At 41.0% G+C, this 17130-nt stretch overlaps 1 protein-coding gene and 1 non-coding gene across 2 annotated transcripts in view; one reads left to right on the forward strand and one right to left on the reverse strand.

The window, feature by feature from the left end:
- Window positions 1-17130, forward strand: part of LOC117267497 (leukocyte cell-derived chemotaxin-2) — a 226760-nt gene that overhangs the window by 142941 nt on the left and 66689 nt on the right. The gene's annotated exons all lie outside the window — the stretch shown is intronic.
- trnat-agu (transfer RNA threonine (anticodon AGU)) lies at window positions 13207-13284 on the reverse strand. The gene has a single exon. It is a non-coding gene; the product is annotated as a tRNA-Thr (tRNA).

Here is a 17130-nt window from a genome sequence, read left to right on the forward strand (position 1 = left end):
GGGTTTGAAATAGGATTCTTTCAATCGCCCCTGGATATGGCAGCTATGGTTGGCTTATTTTCCCAGATAAATGCGCTCCCACAATACAAAGAAATGTACGCTAACACCAATGCTTGTATCTGCACTTTCATGAATAATGCTTTAATCCTCTCCATCTCACTGGCACTCCAATTAAATTTTATTTAAATGCTGTAACATTTGACACTTGAAATCCCTTGCTTAAAATGTTAATCCTAACTTTTTTTTTTTCTTCTGACTTGGACTGAAGTATTTCTATTTATTCCGAGCTCTGACATGGTCCATTTTATGGAGGTCAACACATTCAATGATGTTGTTTCTGTCATTGTAAGGGGGTACAGGTGTCAGGATATTGTCAGGGTTTTCTCTGGTGTCTTGCTTGTTCTTAACATCAGTAGCTCCATGTGTGTTCAATCACTGTCCATGTGCTTTTGCTCACTCAGATTTGTCAGCCTTGGTTCACATCACATCAGAAGATATAGTACATCTTTCTTTAGTAAACGTAGGTGGATTGGTTTGTCCTGAAAGCATTTCTACAAAGGTACCTCTGAACATCATAGCACACATCTTAATGCAGTTAAACACCTACTGTAGACAGATGTGAACATTTCTCATGAATTACGTGATTCTAAAATCAAAGCCGCCATGTGAATTCCACAGTCTGGGAGTTTTTGCTAAACATGTAGTACAAGTAATTAAACCCTAGAAATAATCTTATCTTTACTGAAGGTGTAAGGTCTAAATGATACCCCAATTTGGAGATGGTGATTCAGATCTATTCAGCCACACACACACTTGCACACACAGATGAGCATCTTATTCAGAATGGACTATTTTCCCAGTGCTGCAAAGCTTCCATTACTGCCAGAGCGGGCATCTTGATTATTCAGTCTATCACAGCGGCACAGCGTGGTACCTCTCGCCAATGCTCCTAATGGGCCACTTATTATCATGCAGTATTCTAACACCAGTTTAACTGGCCTGCAAAGATGATTGCTGTGCTTTGTTGCACAAAATGACAATAAAATCTGCCTTTTTTTAAAAAAATCTTGCGTTGTTGTTTTTCCTGTTGATGAATGGGCAGTTACGAAGTCGGACACTATGCAGAGGTCGACAGAAACACTTGCCTGTCTTCCAGTGAATTTGTCTGTTGAATGAGGGAACACTCATTTGCCCAAAATGTCAAGTCAGTTTTCAGTCACATTATAAGTAAACTTTGATACCAGATCTTTGACATTTTATTTCTACTCTTTTCAATTATGTCCATGTTTGCTATTTGCTTGATGCAGTGTGTTTCTGCATTTTTAGATGTCAAAGCTTAACACAGAGCAGCTTGAGCCTGTGGCAGATCTTGCACTGCGTGGGTCTGTCACACAAATAAATGTGACAGCATATATGCATGTGTAATTATTGACATATTTCTTTGCAGAGATGGTACAATTCAATACTTCAGTGCTCCCAAAATGTAAAATATAGCCTTTATGGATGTACTAGAAAAGCTTGGTGTGAAGTCAGTAGACTGTTTGGGTTATGTGAAGCCAGATGACCTTGATGGTGTCCTGAAGATGGTTGACTCAAGGAGGCTTCCTACTAATTTCAGAATAAAGTTAAGCAGCCAGGGCTTGTCAGGTGGTGAATCTTTGGAGCCCTCCTCCCCCCACACCTTTATGACTTTGGATTTTGGAGGGCTGTGTCTGACCGTTTCTGTAACTTTATGAAACAGACAACTTCACACTCACTTCACGCCGTGACTGGCCAGCTTGTCAGAGGTGAGAAGTCAGGGTTTGAACAATTTGCTCTCGCTATTTTTTCTGTTGCTTTTCATGTGAACATCTGAGTGCAGTACTATGAATGCCTTCCAGGAGAGACTGTCAACATGAAATGTGCAACATTATCCCAAAATTAGAAGAAGCTGTATGCAAAATTGACAGCATTAATATAGCAGCAAACAACTATTTGCTATATAAAGATATAGTGGATTAATGGCGTCCTGGGCAGAGAGTGATGTCACACACCCTGTGTGTGTGTGTGTGCTTTGTAATCCGAGCCTCTCTGTTTGTTGTAGTGTTAGCTGGTCCGACCACATGTGCATTTAAGTGCATGTGAGTCCCTGTTTGTGTAGCCCACTGGCTGGAGTAGGTAAAGCTGTGGCTAAAGCAGCTATGTGACCTGCCCACCAGCGACATGACTCGCCAACCACACCCAGAAATCAGTCCACAATCAGCCCCCTTCACCCCTTGGTTGGGAAGCGGAAGCCGTGAAGAAAGTTCGCCTTTAGCTATCTACGAAGTATTAGGTTAAAAGTGAGGCAGTTAAGGTTAGGGTAAGGGTAATGATCAGGGTTACATCTAGTACTTACAAGGTGAATCATGTTGTCATGTATAATTAATTAAAAAGTGAATTGTTGCAACTTCAGTCAGAAACACTTTGGTCAAAGAAAGCTTTATTTCAATTTGCATTGTTATATTTGGCGGTATAGCCCTGTTCTGGAGCCTCTTCCACGAGCCTAGGTGGAAAGCCTGAGGTAGAGAGAGCACACCTCTCTGCCCTTCCATGCGCCTACATGGAAACATGGAAAAAGTCTTGGAGGTCAAGAGAGACATATTTCTTTGCTTCTACTGCCAACCCTGCAAAGTTAAAGTACCAAACAATCATAAATAGCCCCCTGCAGAATAGCCACCTTGTGGTAAAACATATTAATAAATGCTCATTTAGATTTATTAGTAATGTTGATGGGCAAATTTAGACTTACTGTTACCTTCATTATAAGGCTTAAATATGGTTTGCAGCTCCAGGCAGATTATATGAGAGCTTTTTTGGCCAAAAATGACCCTTTTGATAGTAAAGGTTGTTGACCCCTGTGCTAGCTGCTCAGCCACCTCCATGCTGAAAGGTGTTTGCATGCAGTCCCAGCTGTGACGGCCCCTGCTTGGCTGCGTTGGTTGGTAGTTCATGCTATGTTGATGATGTAATTGGTGACATGATGTGTTGTCTTTTCCCCGAGGTCATCAGCTGATTGTCTGGATCAGGAGCACCTGGGCCCGGTGCGTGGACAGATATAAACGGTGCTGGCTGACGCCGCGCTCTCTCTCTCTCTCTCTCTCTCTCTCTCTAACGACTCTTCGCCAGCGCCCGTATTTTTGTTTGGCTTTTCTGTTTATTTAGGTTATCTCCACAACATCACACCTCACATGCTCCACACATCCACATGTACACTACTGATCACACTGACTAACACACCCCATACCTGCATTATGTTTATTTACGTTGCTTTATTTAAATAAATACTTTTGTATTTGAGTTTGCGCTGTGTCTCTCCGCTTTTGTCATTGCCTGTGAGCCGGGTTATGACAAAATGGGGGCTCGTCCGGGATGCACAATTTGGTTACATGTGAGTAGATTTGGTTTAGATAAATTTGTAGTTTTCTAATGTTTGGTTTCTAGTTGCGCGTTTGGTTTTGGTTTGGTTTTTGGGTCAGGATTGTGTTACAGTAAACTGTGCTCTAGTAGGTATTTTGTAAATGTGCATGTGACTTGGTCGGGCTGAAGGAGTTTCCTTCAGGCTTTTGTAATTTGATTCCTGTTGCCGGCTGTGGCATAAATTTGTTGCTCAGTGACGATCGTTTGTACAACTTGGAGAGTTCACAGTGCGTTTGGCTGACTGATCGGGGTGAGTATGGTGTTTGATGTGGAGGCTTTTTGTGTATTTTTGCGTTGACAGAGTTTGTGCGCTTACCTCGGGCTTGGTGAGGGAGAGTTTGTATCCGAGGGCCAGTCTCTTTGTTTATGCGGTGTCAGGTGGCCAGGTGGCAGGGGTAGTTCCTCAGCGTGTGTTGGGGGTGAGTGACAGTGCGGGGATCCCCTTGTAGGCTTAGTGGCGTTCCCTTTGGGTGTGTTGCGTGTGGGTGTTAGTGCTGTGGCGCGGCGATCTGTGGGACGTCACATTGTTGTTGTCAACCTTGGACCTGATGAGAGTGGTCAGCAGGGTTCCCAAACAGAGGAGAGTAAATACCAAAAAGCACAGTGACTTTAGAGTCTGTCGCCTCATGACTCTCCCCTGCCGCTGAACTTCACCTGCAAGCACTCTCAACTTTTTTTCTCACACTCTTGTCTCACAAGAGTGTTAATATTTTGACTTTCAGCTTTTTCATGTTTTATTTTACCTCACTACTCCTCGCCACACAGCTCAGACTTTGTCTGCTATTGTTTGTGCCACAAATTTCAACCTCTCTAAGTATCAGTGTTATCTCCTTAACGAGTGGGACTATGCTCCTGCAACAGAATTGAAAGAAAAATTATCAATTCTTGTTAACATGCCACTGAACCATGCCAAGGGAGTCCAGAGTTCCTCTCAAAAAACACACATTATTCATCTCCATATGGTCTTGCAGTTTGGCCCTAGCAGTTGACCACAGGACCAGGGCTCAGTGGCACAGCCCCCCTCAGTCTTGCACATATGGCCTCCTTGGCTCCACTGGGCTCAGATGATCCACTAGCCACTGCTGCCATCCTGCTCGCTGCCAGGTAACACCCACCCACAGACACACTATCACCGAGGTCTCTGATAGCATGGAAACTGTGGTTGTTTTCGAGCAGTTTTGGCTCACGCAGTTTCTGTCATGTTTTCGTTTATTTGCCTCAGGCGTCAGCCCCGCAGCAGGTTGTGCAATTGGTGTGAAACAGCGTATGACGGAGACACGCTGTAAGAGGCACTGTATGACAGCAACATACGCATCTGTGTTCTTTTCAGGTCAAGTTGTTCTGCTTTTGAGTTAAAGATAGCTCATTTTTTAAGAGCAAGCATACAGTTTGACACATTATTTGTTCAATTTTTTACCAAGCCTGAGCAAATTTCCTCTACAGCTTTGAAATCAGCCCCACACATGAATTATACTGTTACTGACATAAATGGACTGTATTGTGTAACTCTGTGAGTCAGTCAAGTGCTAAAAATAGTCAATTTCCATCAACAACAAAGGGAAAATTAAAGTGCTCTGATGTCTCATACAGACATTCATGTGGTGTAGAGCATCTGTTAAAAATAGCTTAAACATACAAAAACAAAATAATGGATGCATTTTGAATGTCTTTTTATTGCATGAATGTATCATGATGTTGATGGTACCACTCATCTCCCGCTGATTTGAATATTGACACAACACAGTGAGAGGAACAGCGGAGAGGGTCAATACAGCTATGGAAACATGCTGCAGTTTGCCCAAGTTAGAACAAACATCTTATATTCAGGGAAGAAAGCTAAGGTAAAAGTAGCACAGCTATCCATAAAATCAGCATGTGCTGTGAGATGAAGCCTCAAGCTGTTCTCCTCGTGTCAGTCATGGTTTCTAATTAGTGCACATTTAGAGGATGTCTTGACATACCTTGGCTGAGCCCACGCTGTGCCTTTTGATTACAAACAGCCAGTGTTGATTGTGATGATAAAAAGAGACTTGACCCATCAGTGCCCTTCTCTCAAACAGAGCTCGCTCACACCTTGCCAGACTTTCTGTGGCTGTTCGTGGAGGTAATGAGGAGGCTTCACCAGGGGCAATTAGTGAGTCTATAATAACAAGCGCTGTCTCTGCCACTGCTAAGGCTTCTAATTCAGTTAATTAGTGTAAACTTGAATGAGTAATACCCAATTAACTCTAGAGCAGGATCAATAGAGCCAATGAGTTATCAATATGATTAGCTCTTAACCTTTCAGCTTAGAGATTGGGAAGGCTTAGGGAATGATCAATGAGAGCACATGTGTGAGTTTTGTCTTTGTAGAATCTAATACAGGACATGGAGCAGTTTCTCTCAGTTTAAAGAAGGATCTGTTTGCAACATTCAGAGAATTAATATAGCTGAAAACAAGTATTTGCTATGTAAAGATAGACCTTTTTAGGGCCGACGTTAAAATGACATAATTTTATTAGCTGGAGGCAAAACACAACTCAGTACTACAGGGCTGTAGGCTACATAGGAGTCTTAAAATGTCATCTTGTTGTGTTATTGGAGCCAGAATAGAAGGAGTCATGGCCCAAAACTTAAATAATATTGCGCACTAGGCAACACTGCCTGTCAAGAAAAACGAAGAGAACTATGGTTAAATGTGATAAGACAAAAGGACTGGACGGAGGTGATCATCAAAAATGTTAGTATGTGCAGCGCACACGGCACATCAGGTTAGGGAAAAGTATTTCCTGTTGTAGAAATGAGTAATGTTTTGTATATTAAAGGGTTATCATGTCCACCTAATCAGAAATTGTGGAGGTATATATTGGAATTTTCAGTAATGCTTAGCTTTGCTAGCAAAACAAACTATAGGTAACCGTTCAAGTGTCGTCCTCCTTTGTAAGAGTGGCATAGTAATCAACCCCAAAACTGACCATCCCACCTTCAGCAATCCTGTCAAATCATCCATCCACTGAGTCAGAGACAGTCTGGTCCCATAGATCAGTGTTAACCTATTCAAGTAACACTCACGGTCCCAGAGAGTGTGTGACCTGACATGGTGTGTTCATAAATTCAGTCTGATGCTCGGCACTAAAATGAAAGCCCTGTTGGTCAAAGAAAGGAAGCGTTATACATCTATGTAAATTAACGAACGGTCAAGTTAATCACACATTCATTCTGCTATGCTGCTCTACCTCCCCAGACAGAGTGCCCAAAGTGCGCTCTGCCACTCTGAGAGCGCGGTGCTCTAGATAACCGAACGATACATTCAGGCATCGCTCTGAATTTACGAACGGTCCAGTTTGTGCCAGAGTGTGCTCCGACACTTGGAATGAGTATTTCTGAATGCACCACATGTATCATCTTACGCCATTGTCGAAAACAAGCCAACAGAACTTGTTAGCTAATGCTAGCTAATATCTGTGGAGCATTGTTTTGCCTCCAGCTAAGACCCGCCCACCAAAAAAGGTCATAATGTTTACTAATAGTAAAAGGGTCTGTATAGTGGAGTAATGGCATCTTGAGCAGAGAGTGAGGTCACGCTACCTCTATGTTGTAATCCGAGCTTCTCTGGCTAGCTAATCACCACTGCTCTGCAATATGCTCATTACTGCTGATAACGGGACGGCGTGATCTCGGAAGTGTAGGACACACTCTTCGGTTTCCTCCTAGGTTAACAATGTTAGCTCTGTTATTAGTGTTGCCAGTGCTACCACTGTTTCTTTAGTCAGCACTGTTAGGTGCTAGGTGCTGGCTCAGCCACATCCATGTTGAAAACCGTGTGCAGACAATCCCAACTCAGACTCTGAAGCATAGATATGACTTGAATGCCATATACAGCTCCCTTAAGTTGAAAGGTATAGTCACTTCAGATTTTAACAAGTGAAAACAAACACCATTGCTATCTAACAACATCATAACAGAGTGGAAACAGCTGGAAAAATCCTCTGGAGGTAGATGAGTGAGGATCTTGCATGACTCTTTTATGTTATGATTAAATGATCTAAAAGGGATTGTTTAGTTTGTGCATGTTGCTGATGTTTGCCATCAGCTCATAGAAGGTGACTGCCACTGTAAATGAACGTCCTCTGAAAAAGTGAAATTCTCTGAAGTTCTTCACCAAATGAGGTTTTCATTTTAGTGCTATCAAGAGAGTGATCAGAGAATCTAGAAATGAAACTCAATAAACTGAATGAGATGGTCACAGTTTGTTTCATTCTCCATCTGATAAAAATACTGTATGCACACAAACACACACAGAAATAAACATATTGGTTTCTCCATCTGTAGCTGTCTTCAATCAATCTGTGCATACAGTACGCCCAGTTCCTGAGCAGAGAGACAAATGCTCATGTATATACTGATTGCAGAGATGTGATTTCCATTTATGAAAATAAAATATAATTTTATGGGACTGAAGAACAACAAGGAAGACATTTAAGAGACACGGTGCTCACCCATGTGTGGGCGAAGTAGTTTTCAGTCACAAGGCTAAAGTGCAAGTGAGGTCACAAATCCATGCACTTAAACTGAAAGTCCAGTTGCAACTCATCAGATTTGTAGCTCAAGTCTTACTGGTGTCAGTATCACATGACCCCGATCCACACCTCTGGACACAAACACACACAGTCTCACTTAGTTGTGCGTGTACAGTTTGGCAGAGATGGAGTCTGGTCACGTCCTGCAGTGGCTGCAGTTCAAAGAGATGTAACTGGCTTTGCTTGCTGTGCGTGTCTCACTTGGTGCTCCACCTGTTCCACTGCCCTAACACCACGCTGCGTTGGCACAAATCCACATATACAAACACACACACACACACACGCACAACACCTCCATATGCTCTCATAGACCGTACATATGTACTGTATACACTCACGAACACACTCCCAGTCACACATATACGCACAAAGTTCCCCTTCCCAACCCCCAACAGCTGTGACAACAGGAGGTTAGAGGAGTAAAATAAATTAACAACATCTGCAGACTGCAGATTAATGGGAGAAATCATCTGTAAATTAGGCATGGAGCTTATTCATCTGCTCATCCATGCATTGAGGAAAGAGAGATGCAAAGTCACAACATGTAACGAGGCAGCCAGCTCATCTTCTGGAATATTTTGAGTGTGTTAATTTTGCAGAAGCATTTTTAATGGTTTTAATGTCTCATACATTCTGATTTGTTTTCCCGTGAAGTGGAAATTTTCCCTCAGCTGTTTAAATTGACTTCGTTATAAATGAATATTCTCTCACTGTAAATAAATCAGAGTATTTTGAACGCACACAGTTGGGTGTTGGGATCCAGTCAGCTTAAAGATATGCTAAAATGGACTACAAGATATTGATGTTTATCTTTGATAGAAGATATTTTACATCTGTAAAGATATTAAGGAGCCATCACCCTCCAGCATCAACTCCCCTGAGTATGTATATTGAGTATGTATATTAATTTTCATAATAAATATCAATAACTGCAAACAGACATATTTTTGAAAAGTATCCTTGTAAGCTCACTAGTATTTGTCTTAGTCAGTTTATGTGTTTTTATTTTATCACATGTATGTTTGAGAATGATCAAATATTTGTTCAAATTTACAATCATTTACTCTCAATGTTCTTGAATACCTAAACGACAGAATAGTTTGATATCCACTGACTTCCAAAACGACTTATATCACAGCCCCCAAAGCTATTTATATTACCGTTCTAGCGGTCACAGTTTAAAACAAGTCCTTAATGTCATGAAACGGTCGCTCTTCCACTCTAAAACTGGTTAGGTTTGGGATCATGACTTGGCATTAACTACTTCTGTCACTAATGTAACATGATATATGTCATGTTACATACACTAGCGTAGAATGCTACACATACTAGCATACTAGGCTACGTTGTTATTAAAAGATGTCAACATAATACTCAGGATGTCCACCCACCCTACTGTATATGGTCTTTTTCAATATTAACACAACACCACACAGACTTTGTCACTTTTTATATTACATCACATCACGTCCGTTCCTGCCACTAGAGGGTGCCACCTTACACTTAACGTAAGTAAGGGTCGTAATAAGCTGGTCATTTTTCAGTGAGTGCAGGCCTCTTACTGGCATAGACCACATAGACATTCAGTGGTGGCAGCGTTTATTTCCCACAGTGAACAGCTCATGTGAGTGTTGCTGTTCTGCCACCACTGTGGTCAAGGTTTGATAAGGTTTGGTAACTAAAGCTACTGCATGGATAAAAAGAAGCTTTCATTGACTGAAGACACAAACCACAGTCTCCAGAGTCAAAGTTGTTGACCTTTTTCCTCATATAAGATACTTGAAGTCAAAGATACTTATAATTTTATATTATTTTATACTTTTACTCTACTACTTTTCAGAGGGCAATATTGTACTTTTTAATGAAGTAAAACATCAACTTCTAAGATATGGCTACAATGCATTTAGACTGGATAACCCAACAGTGTATCGGCTAATTAAAACTAACTTTCATAACACACTGTGGCCCTCAGATTTTATCTCACTCAGAGTTTGCCCTCCTGCTTTAGAGGCACACCCCCTGCCACTACACAGACACCACATCTAAGACTCATAACTGGAGCAAGCTGCCACTCAGGAAAGGGACTGGAGTGGCACTCCTCTCAGGCAGAACAGAGAGATGCCACCTCCTCAGATATCAGATCTGGAATAAAACTTCAAATGGTTCACCAAAGTGATGTATCACACGGAGTACTGCACTCTAAGTAGATATATTTGAAATCGCTCTAAAATGCATCCATCCCCAGAATCAGTAGAAAGCTCTGAGTTTTTCTTTCTGCTGTGTGACCATAACAAGCCGTCTTTCTGGTGCTGTGGCTGGTCCCAGTTTCACCTGTCTCGCTGCCTGGTGAGGCCTTAGGCAGGCAAGAAATGAAGAGTTTGTCCATATGGGGATCCTGCTTTGAAGTCAGTGGAACATGTACGCCAAACCTCCCTGAATGTGGGTCAAGTTCAAAACAAAAGGTAGTACCACAGGCATAGATAGCATCCATATGTAATTTATAAGAACAGTGAAATTAATCAGTCAAACTTAACAGGTCACTGAAAACTAATAAAACAATACAAATATGGAAAACTATAGATAACCAAAAGAAATATACACCAAACAGCCAAAACATTAAAACTACATGCGGTTGAAGTGATTAACATTGATCATCTCGTTACAATGCATTGTCCTAATGGGAAACCTTGTGTCTTGGCATTCGTGTGGATGCCACTTGACATGCTACACCCACCCAAACACCATTGCTGACCAAGTACCACTTCCTCATGGCAACTGTACTCCTCAATGGCAGTGGCACCCCAGCAGGCTAACGCGCCATGCCACACCGTGAAAACTGTTGTAAGCAAAAGCTCAAGGTGCCAACCTGGCCTTCAAATGACAGTATAATATCGTTGTATGAATCATTACAAATTAAAAAGATTTAGAGGCATGTATTGGCAGAAAGGGCATATAATAATTATAACTATGTTTTCATTAGTTTCTAATCACCTGAAAATAAGAATTGATGAGTTTTCCTTACCTTAGAATGAGCCGTTAAGTCTCCATTAGCGTTTTCTTGTCAGCCACGATAGTTCTCCTACATGCTTGGCACATGGGAGAAGTTTCAGTATTTGCAACACCACTGTTAGATGCCACTAAATCCTACACACTGGCCTTTAAATATAGGTTCAAGGAAACAAGGGCGTAAAAAGAAAACATGACTCTGTATATCCGCCCACAGGCAAACACAGAAACCTTTCCAGGGACAGCAACCTGTTTCACTTTAACGTTTTTGATCTCAGAGCACCGTATAAATAAAACAGTGAAATATCCAGAGTAAATGACATTATTAACTCAAATGCAGATTGTTACATTTCTTCAAAACAAATGTAGAAATGCACGCTTGGAATCCTGTAGCTGCTCTACGGTGTGTTGCGGCATAATTGGATGAACACAACCTAAACTCTGAGAGAAAGTTGTAACAGTAGACACAAAAGAAAAACATGTCAGTGTTGTTTGTCTTTTGATTAAAAGTTGCTGGGCACAGAAGCAAAGAAGATCATTTTCCACGAAGAACAGATAATTGCATCAATGTTGGAGGTCGTAAGAGTTGACCAAATAGCGGAAGATAAAACAAGTTACTTTCAGGACAGAGAAAAGACTGGAACAGAGAGAGTTTAACTTGTTATTTTAGCACATAAGAAAATTAATTAAAGTACTGTCAGGCCAGTTCCATTAGTTTTGATAGGTTGACCAAAAATAACCTCTCCATGCCATCATGCCTGTGTTTTAATTATTATTTGTAGAGCTGGATGTGTAGATGAATAATTTTTTTTAGGAGACAAAAAAACATGATATTAACTCATAGGTTCACACATTGTACTATTTGTCTAGCATAAGTCCCTTTGGAGTTAGACTACAAAGTAAAGTGACAGTAATGAGCATTAATTAAAATTTCAGACTAAGGGACTTTACCTGGAAAAAAAAGACACAGAGAGAAGTTTTGAAACTTTACTAAGAGGGAAAGAATGATTCACATTCTTTGTATTTTAAGTTTTCTTCTCCAACGTAAAAAAACAAAATAAATACACTTATTTAGAATCATGATTGCAGATTTTTTCATGGGAGCATTCATTTGTGGCAAGCCAACATTGTGGTTTCACACTATATTAAATCACTGAACTTTGGTGTTTTTGATAAAGCCGACACTTGGACATCAATGCCATGTAAATTAAATTATTCAATTATGTCTGTACAAGCTGCAAGAGTAATTATTGTGATTGGATCTGATGCTAGGATGGAAAAATCAAGATATCATTGAGTGACTGAGTGCACATTTGTATGAATAGGACAAAAAGATAACTGCCACACAGGAAGTAATTACTGTAGGGAAAAACATTGTGGACCAACCAGTCATCTGTAGGATAAAGCAGGATTTATACTTCTGCATCTAATTGACGCTGTATCCTACGCCATAGCTTAACATGCACCTCCTCAGAAATGTAACTAAACGTCGCGGTGACGCGGACCCCCTGGCTGTTTTTTCTAAGCTGAAACCATTTCCCTCAGTGGTAACAAAGCTTTTATTCACTTTCCTTTCACAGAAATGAAACAATAAATTGTGAAGACAATAAAGCCCCCACTGTGTGATTTTTCCCAGTCACTAGGCTAATTTATACAATGTAAAAATGCCAAGGTTTATGCTAATAAGGCTAGCACGTTGTATGTGTTTGGAAAACCTGTTTAGTATAAGACAGTTGTTTTGTCAGTGAACCTTGTGAGTCGTAATAGAGCCAAATTTTGTAACGTTACCTTTGTTAAATGCCGCTGTTGTTCCTGACTTCATATGAGTAGGGAAAAATTCGCTAGCCACTAGGCTAATATATACAATGTAGAATGCCATAGGGTTGTGCTAAAAACATTATCATGTTGTATTTGTGGGAAAAATGTGTCCAGCAAAAGACAAGTGCTTTGTCTATGAATGTTGCGAGTTATAGTGAAGCTGATTTGTGTACTTCTGTTTGAAATTCTTGCTATTAAGCCATGTTTGATGTGTTTTGAATCAACTTAACTGTATAGACAGAAACCCCACTGTTGACTCGTGCGTTGGAGGTGTAATTGCTGTGACACAGACAAACAACCACATAACCACAAATGCTCAGAACAGCAGAGAGATGCTGCACACAAGTACATCCGCTTTAAGATGTAAAGTTATGTTGACTGATTGAGGCACTGCTGGGATTTGAACCCTGTTCTGATCTCCTGTTTACTAGACAGGCGCTTTAACCAACTAAGCCACAGCGCCACTGACAACTGATTGACCCACTTACATCTCATTACATCCTAGTGAGCAATTTCAATTTTCAGATATGGTGGTAGTAGCATAGAGGGGTATTCAATCTTACCTTTCTGTGGTCTAACAAAAAGTTATTTTTGTTAGTGTGTTATTCTTTGTGTTACAATTTTTCTTTAAAGTGTGTATTTATATCAGTTTCTCTACCTTTTTTGATGCCAGTTTGGCAGCTAATTTCTTTGTCTTGACATGATATTAATGTCACCACATTTATATTATGTTAATGGAGCTGACAAAAAAAACTGAAGTACATTCTCAAAAGTAGGGGCACAAAAAAAATCTCATTAAAACCAGGATGACATGTTGAAAACTGAATTAAACCGGTAGTGTGCAGTATGTAAATGTACGTATCATCTCCCACTCAAAGTCACTGTGAACTCCTCCAACTTCTAATGACTGGCTTTCACGCCCCCAGTCCTACCTGTGCTCAATAAAAAGACAGACAAGCAAGAGGGCTGAAACTGGAACAGTGTGGTGACTCAGCCTCTTAATGAAACTTCCAGTGTAAGGAATTCAAATCATCCATGCAAATATGACATAATAGCAATGACCCTTGAAAAAAGTACAACTGTGGCGCCTGTATTAGGCAATACAGCATTGTATGTCTGCAAAACCATCAGTTCATTTGTAAAAGTTGATTGAGGTTGCACTGTCACAGACTAATGCATATCCAAATGCAGCCATTTGTCCAGTTTTATTGATTCTGCTGCGGCACCTTGAGTCTTTATTAGTTGGCACACAATTTTCCCCCTGGCTTGGCCTGTGAAAATGAGCTACAAGCTTAGCCATGGCCTGTGGCCAGCCACCGCCTTCATGAGGAATAGGCAAGTAGCAAGGGGCCAAGCCATTACCATAGCATCAATTGACTTTGCTTGACAAAATAATATTAAATTGGACACTGTAAGAGGGTTTTTTTTCTTCAGCAAAATGAAACTATTGTCTATATGAATTTGTGTGGATTGATGGCTGCAGAGAAAGGTATCTTGTTTACTAAGAATAACTTGGGTACACATAACAGGCCTTTAATGGCAGTATTGTATTTATAACATGCATCCTCCTCAGCAGGTCGACTCTCATCGACTTTGGCCATGCAGCGCCAATTATATCTGCAGGTTCATCTGTGACAGGTCACCCTACAAAGGTCAACATCATCAGTGTATTCCAACTTGTTCATTTACCAGCCTCAGCATGAGTCTTGGCTGTAATACAATGTTCAGCAGAGTATGATATCATCATTAAACAGAGATTGTGACACCATATAAGCCGACGTCCATTTTGACGGTTTTAAAGCATGCCATCACCGGCCATTATTACTGTTGTAGGCCTGCTGAATGAGAAAAGGTAAGGGCCAAGCTAATTATATGGAGCCTGAGCATATTGATCCAGTGGGACAAGCTTTCTAATCATTGGCCTCATGCTGATAAAGTGTACATGGCGGTTGAAGTCAATCTGTCAATTCCATTTCAGGTAATATACTATACTGTGTATGCACCGATGAGTTCTCCTTAGGTTTGCTCCTGCAACGAGACGTGTTCTCTATATAGTTTGCACAAACTTGAGCTGGACCATGTTCTGAAACAGTGATTTAAATCTGTTCTTTTTCACTGTAATAAATAGCGGTTTTCAATTCCTCCTTGTTCCAACTAATAATGAGAATACATGAGGGGAGTCGTGGAAAACTTTTGTCCTTCAAGCAGGAAGCCGAAAAGATTCAGATTAATTCACATGAAAATGCATGTAAGGAATGTTCCGGCCTCTAACTCGGTGCCTTGCTGACCTTTATTAAATTCTGTCTGCTTTTGCTCTCTCTCTGTCAGCCCTGTTCATTATTTGTCTCGCCCAGCTTTGCCCTCGTTTTTCACTGCCATACACTTTCGAATCAACCTTACTTTGAGTGAATTGTTTGATGCTAATAAGCCATCACAAGATTTTGATGAAACGGAGGAACCTGAGCAATTCGGCATTCCCCCTGAGCTCAACTGAACTAATTGCCTTTTAATTGATAGCTTTCAGCTCGAATGCAGCTTGTTTCATTGTCTGTTTTGTGCCAGTGTTATTCTGAAACACCCTGGCCTGGTGGGGGTTGAGAATTTAGGGTGTCACTAATACAGCAAACACAGGGGAATAATAGTTGCATGTAATAGTACGTGGTACAAATTGGCTATAGTTTCATTTTCCTTTATCATCCATGTGAAAATGTACTGATACGGTACATTGTCATGTCAGAAGTCACCCTTTTAACCTGATTTATTTTACCATCTGGCTAGATTGATGAAGGGAAGTTTATCACAGTTCTTTTACACATACTACCCACATTGTTATGACACAGAGCTGGTTGAAAATCAGCAAAGAGGAGCCAGGGATCAAGGCACCAACATTGTGATTAATGGATGACTAACACCTGTGTTTTTCAGTTTCCTGTGAAAAAAGTAGAGGATTTTACTATCTATTAAAGAGACTTTGTGGTTTTGGCCTCTCTTCGAGCTTGACTGTGAAGGTAACGAAGTGAGTCTAGCAAATAAAACCCTACCAATGCTATATCCACCTCTGTTAGTGACTCTTGCCCTCCTATCTTCGGTACAAAGTATGGTTCAATTATGGGGGGTACATTTTGTGTGGGTAATAAAACTTCAAGACATCCTTGTTGTTTCTACAACACTAAGGAAGTGAGCCTCAGCGGCATGCTGTGCCTTCTTTGAATGATTGGATTTGTGACAACAGCCTCTAATGTCACTACCCTGCTTTCTGTTGGTGTGGAGATATGGCCACACAGAGTTCGCTCAAAGCAGATGTTTTCTGAATAAACAACTTCTTTTCATCATTGTCACTGAACATCAATGGGAGCCCCGTCTCATGCAAAGAGTGCATGAATGGCATCCTGTACAACTGTGCAGTTAGACAATTAGACAATTTGTTTTTCTTTTCTTGCTACGGTTGCTTCAGTGCTTAAATCCCATGACTTTCTTTAATCGGTCTATTCATGCTGCTCATACCATCTTATCTTCTGTCTCCTTCTCTTCCCTGTATGCCTGTATCTGTCTGTGGTTTGTATCTGTTTGACATACATGATTAGACATGTCCTAGCATGCTGTGTGCCATGTGTGATCATATGCAAGCATGTTGGAAATCATATGCATATATGCATGTCTAGGAGGGCCCTTACCCCCTGTCTCAGCAGGCTGCTGGTACACTGGCTCCAGTGTCTGGTGGCAGCTGTCTCTCTGTGTGTCCCTGTTTCAGGTGACAAGGTAGCTTGCCATGTCATATCATTGTTCTGCCTCAGCGCTCTGACACCAGTCTTCTGGCTCAGCTGCCCACCATGAGACCGGGTAGCTCTCCCCAAAGAGGGAAGGTACTCCAGAGATTAAAGCAAGAATGCTTATCCACACGCCAAGCCTGGGAGATGTTGAAATGTGTGTGTATTTGTTGATGCACGTACGTGCGTGTGCGAATTTGCATGCCTGAGTGTGTGTGTTCTCTCCTGTATCCCTCCAGTATTTTGGGATAGCTGTCTGCGAAGCTCCCAGCTCACGGTGGATGAGCGAGAAAAGAAAGGCATTCACTTCTATTTCTATATTATCTTACCCAAGGGCATGCTGATATAATGAATACATCATTCTGTTATCTGGAGTGAGCAGTATACTTGCTGATACTTTTTGCCAAGTGGGCTTAAACGATTTCCGGAAAGTTTCACATTTAAAAACATGTGCAGTCCTCTCTTTGTACGTTTAAGTAGTTTATCTGTGGCCCTCTGAATTTCTTCTGAGGACTAAAACTATGTCAAGGTGATCTAGGTTG

This window comes from Epinephelus lanceolatus, chromosome 11 (genome assembly GCF_041903045.1).
Source record: "Epinephelus lanceolatus isolate andai-2023 chromosome 11, ASM4190304v1, whole genome shotgun sequence".
NCBI classification, from domain to species: domain Eukaryota; kingdom Metazoa; phylum Chordata; class Actinopteri; order Perciformes; family Serranidae; genus Epinephelus; species Epinephelus lanceolatus.